Source organism: Camelus bactrianus, chromosome 11, assembly GCF_048773025.1.
Source record: "Camelus bactrianus isolate YW-2024 breed Bactrian camel chromosome 11, ASM4877302v1, whole genome shotgun sequence".
Lineage (NCBI taxonomy): Eukaryota > Metazoa > Chordata > Mammalia > Artiodactyla > Camelidae > Camelus > Camelus bactrianus.
Window position 1 is genome coordinate 50165384 of NC_133549.1, and position 11548 is coordinate 50176931.

Consider the following 11548-nt stretch of genomic DNA (forward strand, 5'->3'; position numbering starts at 1 on the left):
TACACGTGCCTGGATTGGGCCGTGGACTCTCATCGGAGTCGGAGGCAGGATAGGGTTTTGGTGACAATCCCGCTGATACCTCTCATTAGGAAATCCACCTTGAGATTTATGCATAACCCACCGCCACCATGAAACACGTTAGTCCTCTTCCCCTCTCCCCACTTCGTGCACTTGGGGAATGCAAGCTATTATGATATCATCTGGATATTGTATTATTACATTATTATCATGTGTAGTGTTTTTTAATATGGTCCCGGCACTGAGCCAGGCACTCTATACGTGAAATCTTATTTCATCCTTTCTGCAGCTTTATAAAAGGTACTCTTACTTTCCCTATCACTGAGAGACGGAGGAGCAAGGTAATTTGTCCCAGGTTACTCACCTAGAACGTTGTAGAAGTTAAGATTTAAATTCTGAAAAGACACCAAAAGCTATTCTTATTGGCTTATAAATCTATGGATATACAAACACTGCTACTGCTGGATGAAACACAGATACTTTGTCACTTTTTCTGAGTTTGGTTGGGAGGTTACTTCCCAGAGAGGGAAGTTATCACAGAGAGGGGTAATGGAATATGGGCTTTTTCTAATTAAATGTCTAGCTGAGACTCTGCCACCAACTGAGCTATTCGGCCTCAGGCGTTTCACCTTCTTAGGCCTCATCTCCCTGCACTGGTTTTTGAAATGAAGTGGTCTGATTATTGGAGAGAGCCTGCAGCCTTGATTTAAAAACAAACAAACAAACAAACAAACAAAAAAAAAACAATGGTGCCATTGCTTTTTTCTAATTTTGAATTTCAGTCTATATTTTAAAATCAGGACATTTTACAAAAATTTAGATTTGGGGCGTGTTCTGGAAAATTGGAAGAACTGGCAACCTTTGGTTCATGGTGGGTTCTAGCAATTATCAGCTGGAATGAAGCAGGTGTATCCTTTAGCATCCTGGGGAGATGCTCCTCAGTTTTCCATAGTCCCCACCACTCCCATACGTCCCACCTGCTGACATTGAGAATATGGCAGATAAGTGAGTTTCTAGTTCTGAACCAGATAATCTCATAACCTACTAGATAGTCAAAAATTCAGTGATAATTAAGATTAATTCAGATTCCTAAAAAGTATCATGCAGCAACGAATTCCAGATAAATGTTTATAGTGGTCCTTGATCATGGTCTTGCTGCCTAGAACCCAAAGTCTTATAAAAGCCAAAATGGTTCAGTACTCACTGTCTCCACCCTCTAGCAGCTAGAGCACCATCATGTGACCTAAGTTCAGCCCATCAAAGGCTGCCACCCAATCTCTGAATCTGGAGTCTGGTTCAAAGAAGAAAAGACATTTTAGAAATAATTCCAATATCTGTGAAGTGGCTTTTGTGCCCATAGGCAGCAGTGTCAGAGGTGAGAGGTGGGACTACCCAATGGCAGTACCTGTGGTGTCCTAAGTGGGCTGTTTGGGTGGTGTGAGCTTTCTGCTCCAGCTACCTACCGAACTACCCTGCCTGTTTGATGAGCCTGATTCCCCAGCCTTCCTTTTTCTTTGATATGCTACCTAATGGCCTTTCAAGACATTTGTCTTCTATTTAAGTTAACCAGAACTGATTGCAGTGTATGTCATGAGAACTCTGACATCGTGACATTGGATTGATCCAACTTCTGCCTCCCTTTCATTAATTGAATTAATGAAAAGTGGGCACAGGTATACTTAGACAACTTTTGTCTTAGAGAATTTTAAAGTGTTCTCTAATTTTGCTTGCACTTATAAAGATTCTATTTCAATATTAATCTCCAAATGCATACTTTTTAAGATAGGACTTTTTTTGTCTTTACCAATTATATTCACAAAGATTGTGTCGAAATTAAAGTTGCCCTCCATACTGGTGAGAATGCAATGAAAGGAGGCCCTCATCTGGTGGTGGAATTTTAATACACTTCCAGGAAAAGGAATTTGTCAGTATGTTCACAGAAGCAGTAAAATATACATGTCCCTTTACTCCCAGCAATTCCACCCCCAGGAAATAATTTTTCTGAAGAAAATGTGAGGAAAAAAATTTTTCCTTTGAACTATTTATCACCAACTTTGGACACTAAAGTAATGTGTACGATGAGTTTTAAATAACATTGAAGCTGCTTATGATACAATGTTAAATAAATAAGAAGGATACAAAACTGCATATACATATCATCTCAAGTACATGAAAACACAGGAAAAAATCTAGGAGATTGTATGAAAATTACTTCCTAGAGATTAGTTATGGGCAGTTATAATTGCTGTCTTTATATTTCACTATAATTTAAAATTTCTATAATGGGAATGCTTTCATTTTATTTAGGAAAAAAATGTTTAATAGTTAAAAATTGAACACTATTGGTAGCCAGAAAAATATAAAGTAGTATCCATCACAGTGCCTCACTCATAATAGGTGCAGAATAAATGTTTGGGGAAAGGACAAAGGTGGGAATAAAGAAGGGAGGGAGGGAGGGAGGTAGGGAGGTCAAACTATTTCACAAAGAAGAGTGATGAATTAAGGGATTGGGACTCCCCTGTCATTTGCTTAGTTGATAGCGTATATAGAAACAAGACATTACATTCTAAATTCTTTATTAAGTTATGCTGCATTTGAGAATTTCCCAACTGTGACAAGTGACAAAACATCAAGACCTTTCTCACTGGATGAGTACCAGGGAGTCAGCACTCAGCGTTTTTCCTGTCCTACAACATTGGAGATAGGGTCTGTTCTGAGAAACTGGATGAGCACAGGTTGTTGGTAACCTGGACACAGAGGCAACCCCTTGTCTCTGATTGGCCGGAGGTCTGCCACTCTCACTGGGGCACCCACAAGTCCATGAGTGTGGCGTTGTCTGGATTCTCCCCATCTGTAGACGTCCTAGTAGGATCTTATTTGTTGGAACTGGCAGTACAAGGAGAAAGTGGGCAGGGTTGAATTTACATTAATAGAGAAACCAAAATTGCATTTGCGTACTCCTGTAGTTGTTTGGTGTGTGCACATAAAATGGTGGTCCCTGGGGTAATAACCAACCTCACTGGAGGTCCTTGCTGAGACCAGATGGATGGACTGGACTCCTGGTTCTTTGTTTCACAGATTTACAATTTCCTGGCTCTGGGTCATCCTTAAAGTCAAGGGAAAGAAAGACTTAAAATATCCAACTGATTCTATTGGAAGAAAACTTCATCTCAGAGATTATGTACTTAAGCCTGTACTGAGCATGTACTTCAGAAACGATTACATTCTTAAAAACATGTATTCTTAAAACTCTAGGGTGTGCTATTGTTTATGCCAGTGGTTCTCAAAGTATGGAAGTGACCCTTGAAATCTTTTCAGGCAGTCAAAGCTACCCAGTTTGTTCAGCAAGGTCAAAACTATTTTCGTGAAAACACAAATCCATTCTTTGACTTTTTCGCCCTCATTCTCTCATGAGTTGGCAGCGGAGTTTTCCAGAGCTACGTGTATGTGTCACCACATCTAGAATGCAGGCGCAGATAGGAAAAGCCAGTTATCGCCTACAAAGCTACATGTGAATGAAGGAGGTTTGTAATAATAGAAGACAGTGCCAATTTTCTCACTAATTTTTGTTTTGTGTGGGAAAAATAGCATTGTACTGTCATGAAAATGAGATATTTAATTTAACATGTAATCAGTTTATTATTTTTAATAAGTTGATATTATTTTAAATGCTTCCATTTTATTTTCTAATATAGTAAAAAAAAAAAAAAAGGATAGATATCACTCATGTAAATGAAAGCTCTTTAGGGTCCTTGATAGTTTTTAAGATTGTCTGAGTGTGGAGAGTCCTGAGGCCACAAAGTTTGCAAACCACTGGTCTATGCTATTAAGGAGCTAATAAATTTTGAATAACCTATTTTTCCCTCAGACCTGGTTTGAGGAATATCATAACCATGGCAACTAGCCTGTATCAGTAAATGCAGGAAGCAACTGCTCCAAAAATGGAAACCGCAGGCACGTTTGACTTTTTCCACTCAGGAGATTTATTTTGGTGCTCTCTTCCTGTTAGTGAGGCTTCGAGAATTTCATGTCCACTGTGTCCATTTCATGTCCAATTTCATATCCAGGACACTAGATACTGGATGAGGTTTCAGAATTCCTGGAACCTTGTCCTCTCTGACCATTTACCACTGCCCTGGGCCTCGTCCCTCTGAGCCTAGCTTTTTCCATCAGAAACAGGAGAATGGTGGCTCTAGACAGCTCTTGAAGAAGTTGTGAAGCTGATGATCATCAAAGCATTTTTGAAATGAAAATGTGCTTTGCAGATATAAGGCTTACTAAACAGTTCATCATACAGGCAGACATTGGCTGAAAATGTAAATTCTCTCCTCGGCTGATATGGTCTGATCTCTTGAATTTAGGAGCAGAAGATTTTGATAAACATGGAACAAATATTACTAGTGTTTGGAGCAATATGTTTTTTTCTTAAAGAGCTTCTCTTTGGGCTTGTTTACAGATACAAAGGATGTGTGTGAAGGACAGAAAGGTGGAGGGAGAGAGAGAGGGGAGGTGGTAGAAAACATCTGACCCTCACTGTCAAAATATATCCTGAAACAGTCTCATGGCTCCTAGGACTCCTTCAGTGCGCTAGCAATCCCTCCGTGGTAAGCTTCGACTGTTATTTAACAGCTATTCAGTAGGTTGGAGCAGAAAAAGTATAAAACACACAAGAGGGCATTATATTTGTTATTTAAATTTAGAATTTCTTTGGTCAACAGGAAAAGAATATCTTCCATTTATAGGAAAAAACGGGCCCGCAGAAGTTTTTACTGGAGTGAATGGTACCATCTGAAAACATAACTCTTAAATTTGTCTGTGACTGTATAAGCAAAGACATGACCTTTTCCAAGGACGAATAGTAAAAATAGCAGATCCCTAAATACACATTCAGGCATGTGCTGCTTGCTGGGCTTAACGCTCAGGCTCGTAATATAGATAACACTTCTGTCTTTGTCTGCTCTGGCTGCTGCCACAAAATACCACAGATTGGGTGGCTTACACAACAGAAATTTTTCTCCTAGTCTGGGAGGCTCTAGTTCAAGGTGCTGGTGGACTGGGCTCCTGGCTTGCAGACACCCACCTTCTCACTGTATCCTCACACGAAAGGAAGGGGAGAAAGAGATCTCTCTCTTTCTCTTCTTGTAAGGCCACCAATCCTATAGGTTTGGGACCCCAGCCTTATGACTTCATTTAACCTTAGTTACTTCCTAAAAGTCCCTTCTCTAAAATACAGTTCATGTTAGAGGTTAAACCATCAACATTTGAATCTTGGGAGGGACCCAATTCAATCTCTAGCAACTTACTTGCCATTTGAAATGAGTACAAAATTGATCTCAAATGAAATCACATAGTTTCATACAAGTTGCTTAGAAACTGCAGGATTCTTCGACTCTGAGGCACAAAATAATCATGCATCTGTCATTGTTCTTCACTAATTTCTTCCATTTCTCTGACTAAATGTCCAACTTTGTCATCATAGGTCACTCTGTCAAAATACACTACTTATGTTTTCAGAGACTCAAACACATATACACTGTGCCCTCCAAAAAGAGAAGGGGGAAATTCTGGGAGGTGGTTGTTATTGCTTTTCTTTGACTTAATCATTTTCTTTTTCAGTCAGAAGAATCTTGATCACGCTTTGAAGTGGAAAACAAGGTACCTTTTCCTGAATAAGCAGTATTTTCTAGTTAGATAATCAGAAGTTGCCACAGATAACATCTAGTCCAACTTCCTTACTTCAAGAAGAGGAGACTGAGATCTTGAAAGTGGCAGTGACTTGTCAAGGGCCCTGTAGACCGCACCACAACCTGGTCTCGTGTCTGTTCCATTACAGTCAGGAAACTTGCTTAGCTCCCCCACTAGCCTGTACTGCTAGATTTCACCTTTACTGATTGTACGTTACTTTCACACACATGATGTCAGTCGGTTGTCTTAACCCTGTGAATCAGAAAGGCCCTGGGACGCCAAAGGGTGAAGGGCTGTGCTTCCACAAATGGGACCCAGAAAGGAACGAGGGGAGAAGACCGCAAATCTGCAAAACATGCGACAATAAATGTCAGAATTAAAGTGGAGCTCAAGTGCTGCGTGGAAACAAATGAGTGTCCGTTACATATTATAAAGGATAAAGGAATTTGTGAGAGTCGGGTATGAAGTGGCAGATAGTCGAGCACAAAAAAATGAGTACTGGTGCCCACACTGACACTCATGCATCTTCGCGTGCCATGATTAGCAAAGTCTTTGGTCTTTGACCCAAGGGTCTATGTCTTCTACTACATCCACTCCACCATGGCAGGTGAACCTATGAGCAAGTAGGGCAAAATCTCAGACCTTTCAGTTCTTGCATTTTGCTACTTTAGTCACTCCCATAGCTGTCTTAAGAAATGGGAGGAAGTTATTAGAATGGAAATGGCACTCAGTTCCTTTTCTCTTCTGAACTTCCAACTCTAAGCCCGGGTGGCAGTTGTTTCTAATTGATGGACCCTAGGTCATGTGCCCAGATCTGAGGTGAAAGGAGTCTGGGAAATCCAATATTTGGTTTCCTACCGTTTTCACGGTGGGAAAATCTCTAAACATACAGACAAATGTTCACTGCATCAGTAGGCATTCTATATTTCTCAAATTGATACATATGTGACAGGAATTCTTAGAACTTTATCAAAGTTCAGATGCAAAGACAGAGGTTCATAATATCCCTCAGGGAAAGGCTTTAAATTCCAAAGGGTTCTTAGCAGAGATGGTTATGCCATTTGGCAAAAACAAAACAAAACAAAAAAACACCAGATGGCACTCTAAGTGGTAATTATGTTTCTGCTTTCTTCTAACTGCATTGAATGATTTTAAGAGGGATTTGTACGTTTGTTTGTTTTATGGTTTGTTGATAGAAAGGCAAGTCAGGGCACACCAGACTCCTTCCAGGAAAAGAAGAGAGATGTGGCCAGATTCCAGTGTTTCCTGTCATGTTTCTAAAGAAAGTGGTTTCCTATGGAGCCTGGGATGATTCAGGGCTGGGATGAGGCAAGTTGCAGGTGCCCAAGGACTGCCATTACCATAGGTGGTACACAATCACCACCATTCAGAAGGACAAGGAAAGGAGCAAGACTGAAGATGGGAAGATTCTCTAAAAGAAGGGTGAGTAGTTGGGAGTGGGGAAGAATCACTGAGGGGAGAGGGCCCTAGAAAATCATATTCGTTGGAGGTTCCAGGCCCTTCATCATGTAGAAGCCTTGACCTTTGTGTGTGTGTGTTTTATTTTTCAATTTTAGAGTAGCTTACATATAGAAACATGGACAGATCAGTAGCTCAAATAATTATCCTAAAGGGAACAGATCTGTGAAATCATAACCCAGATCAAGAAATAGAACATTGCCAATACCCTATTGCTGTCTCTCAGATTCGAAAACCTGTGTTCATTTCAGTTATGCCACAGCATCTTTTATTTTTGCAATATTTGGTTAGAACGCCACTTAGGTATAGATTTAAACAATTCTGAGCTCAAAGACTAGCAATAATCTTGTCCAGCCCCTTCATCTCATGGATAAGGAAAATGAAGTCTACATAGGATCAAATTGACATGGGAAGTCGGAGCAGAAATTAGAAATCTGGCGTGCTAACGTTTTATACCATAGTCCACGCCAAGGTCCAGCACTAGCCTTAGGCGTTGGGAGCCCAGCTCACCTGCTGTGTGAGCTCACCAAACAACCCAGCTGTGCCAGCTGCATTTCTCCTTCTCTCCTCGGAGTGTCAGGACCTGCCCCCTGCTGGCCCCCTCGGGTGTGCTCCGTCATCCAGGAGGCTGAGGTGAACCAACAAGCATTTTTTACCCCTGTCCTATGTGACCAGGAGCTACAGGGAGAAGAGTCTTGAGGTGAGGGGCTGGGAAACTGTGCAGGAAACCTGACCCTAGCTCCTAGCTAACTGGGCCTTCTTGTTTGACCACCTGCAAATGAAGCTGTTTGCCTCTGAGCTTGTGTCAGGAGGGCCTCTCTGGGAGGAGAGCAGTGGAATAATTGTGGATTTATCTTCTGTGCCGCTCGTCTGGTCGGAGTTAATAATGCCGGTGTTGTCGTGCGACAGGACAGTAGCTGGTCCAGTAGGATTTTCAAAAGGTCAGGGAATCCAAGCTCACAATTAGCAATATGGAGTTTCCGTGGTCTAGGGGTGTCTGGGGAGCTGAACAGAGCCAGGTCTGGAACCCAAGATACTATTATAATAGCAAGATGTCTACTTGCCTCTAAGTCATTTGGTCCCTTTTGTTTGTTTGTCTTTGTGGGGGAGGTAATTAGGTTTATTTGTTTATTTACTTATTTTAGTGGAGGTACTGGGGATTGAACCCAGGCCCTCCTGCATGCTAAGCATGCACTCTACCAATGAGCTATACCTTCCCCTTAGAAATGATATTAAAGACTATTTTGTAACATGGAAAACGTCACTATGTACTGCTGAAGGGCAAACATGAGAGCAAAAATTTGTGCCAAAAAATCTCATTTTTTAAAAATAAATAAGTAAACATATTGTGTGTGCGTATCCATAAGAAGAAGACTGGAGGGATATATGCCTCAAACAACACTTTATTATAAACTAGAACCAAACAAACAAAATCCCATAAAAACTGGAGGCTGCACTGCACAGGCATGGAATGGGGTGTAATTCAAAGAACCTTAAGGCCTCCTAAGGAAGTAGACATAAATCATCTTTTTTTAAAACCCCTCGGATCGGGATCAGTAGTAAAAGTAAACTGTAGGTCAAAGTGTAACATAGGCGACCTCCTCCATCCTGGGTCAGAGTAGTAAACTCACGCCCTAGAGTGCACAGCTTGTCTCATACTGTGAATCTGGCTTTACTGCAAAACTGAAAGAGACTTATAATTTAAGTCATTCAGCAGATTCTTGAGTCAGTGGAGAAACAGTGGAAAGTTTGCAGAAGTAGGCAGCTGTATCTTGGAACAGCCATCCAGTGTAACAGGATTTGTTAGCAATATGGTTACTTCCTTGTTTTCTTTTCTGTTTTTACCAAGAAATAAAAATAATTTCTCTTGTCTCAGATATGTTAAATGATCTAAAAAATCAGGAAGCACACATCTCAGCATTCCACTGACTATGGGACCAGGGGCGTGATGTTTACTCTTTATGCTTCCATTCAAGCACATGGTAATAAGTAATTCTGTGAGTACGTGGTAGAGGATGTTGCAGAAATAGAACACAACTTGGAATTAAGTGTCTTGTAAGAGCTAAACAATGAAATGATCTATTTTAAATTTAAACTTGCAAAGCCAGTATATATTTTTTTATTTTAAGGGCTGGCTGACCCGATTTCTTTCTCCATTACCATACATTGCTTATTTATTGGGAAATTCAAAAGTGATTTCAAGTTTGACAAGATTTTTTTAGGTCTTGGAGTAAAGACACTATATTAGGACAGAACAATAAGCATTACTGCAATTTGCCTTCTGAATCCTGGACTTTAAGTGAACAAATGATAGAAAAAGCACTGGTTGACAAACAAGAGAATTGCGGAAAGAGATGGCAGAGTTTCAATGTGTAAAACTCAGAAACACAAACATTCTGAGTAGCAAAAGTTATTATTTTTTAATTTATTATTTTATTGTTATTGTTATCTGATTAGATAGCAATTCTTAGCATTAAAAGGTGCTCGAATGAAAAGAAAAATCCTTGTGTTACTTAAAGAGGAAATAATACAGCCAAGGAATTTATCCAAGTTGTAGATTGGGGAAAAAAAAAAAAGACTATGATAAGATAGCTAAACTCTTTCACTCTTACATTTGAAACCTACTGGGTGATATGCTAATGACTTTCAAAATCTTTACCTCTAGAACAACTCTTACTCCAAAGCTCAAAAACCGTATAATAAACTTCCCTTTGAATATCTCCCGCTAGATGTGCTACACACAAGTGCCTAATTCACAAATTATGCAGACTGGAACAGATCATCTCTCTCCAACCTTTCCCTAATCTTACTTCTCTTCCAGTGTTTTGAGTTTTGGTGGAAGGTATGAAAGTCTACCAAATTTCCCAAGTAGGACACATGCATGTCATCCCGGATCTGCTATTTCCCCCATGTATCTTATATCAGATTGAGAATTCCTGCTAATTTTTTTTTTTAGCTTCTAAACATCTCTAGAGTATTATTCAGAGTATCTGTCAGAGTCCAGTAAGGAACCCTACTAGATATTTCAACAGAAAGATTTCATAAAAGGAATCAGTTATGTGGATCTTGGAGGGCTGAAAAGGCAAAGAGGGAACCCTAAGGCAACTAATAGAGAGGATTACAGGAGCAGCTAGCTAGCTGCCACCTCTCAGATGGAGGGAACAAGGAGCAGAGGTTGGGGTTATCAGAATTTAGCAGCTTGGGGGAAGCACCCTGAAATTCTTGGGACCCAGACTTGAAGAGGGGCCGTTGTCTGGTTGTTGCTAATCCTGCAGGGGCTCAGGGGAGGCATTTCATCCCATTGGGCTGTGAGAGGGAGACAGCTGGTGCTGGTACCTCTGAAGAGTATGATTAGACTGGTTGTAATGAGAGGGACTGTGAAACAAAGCTGGACCAATTACTGTCTCTAGGATGACAGGCTATTGCTGGGCTTAAGCTGATAGGATCAGCAAATACACAGGAATGAGCCGGTCTCTTTCTTCCTCCTTAGCCTTGTGGTCCCTCTTGAGTGCTCCCTATTGGGAGAACCTAACAGGAGGCCAGCGGGGAGAAAAGAAATGCAGTTCACAGGGTGCTAGTGTCAACATCACAGAACAAGAGATAAAGAAGTGTATTTAGCACCAGGAGACGGTGACAGTCAAATGATAAAAATAAAACAATTTAGTTTGAAGTCCTTTATTCAAGGAGAAACAACCCATGGACTGGGGGAGTACCGTGTCCTGGAAACAGTGGGATGTTTGGGCAAGAGTGAGTTTTATAGGTTGTTCGAAGCAGAAATGCAGAAACAGGGTGTGACTGGTCAGGAGGTTGGAGACTTCTTCATTAGGCTAGCAGCTTAATCAGGGAATAAAGAAAATGTAACTGGTTTAAATTGATTGGCCTGGGGTTGCCTATCTGACTTTATTTAGAACAAGGATATCAGAACAGATTCTTGGTATTTGAGGACTGGCTGGCTGGAAATACTGTGTTTCTGGTAAAGCAGAGTACTTACAAGAACATGGAAGTTATGTAAGTTTTGGTTTGCTCTGACAGGGCACCCTCTGTCCTACAGAGTTCCTCCTTTTCTCTCCATCCCTGCTACTGCTCTTCTGCCTTTGGTACCACGATCTCTCGGTTGACTTCATGCAGTAGCCTCCTAACTGGTCTTGCTGATTTCTCTCTTGTCTGCCTCAACTCCACTCTCCACACAATGGCCAGAGTGATGGCTTTATTACACACATGAAATTCTGATCGTGACACTCCTTTAATTAAGTCCCTCCAGTGCCAGCCATTAGACACTGTTAGTGAGTCAAGATCTCAGAGTAGAACTCCCTAGGTATGTTCTCCTGAACCTCTCTTGGAGGGGGTCACGTCTTCAGGATACACC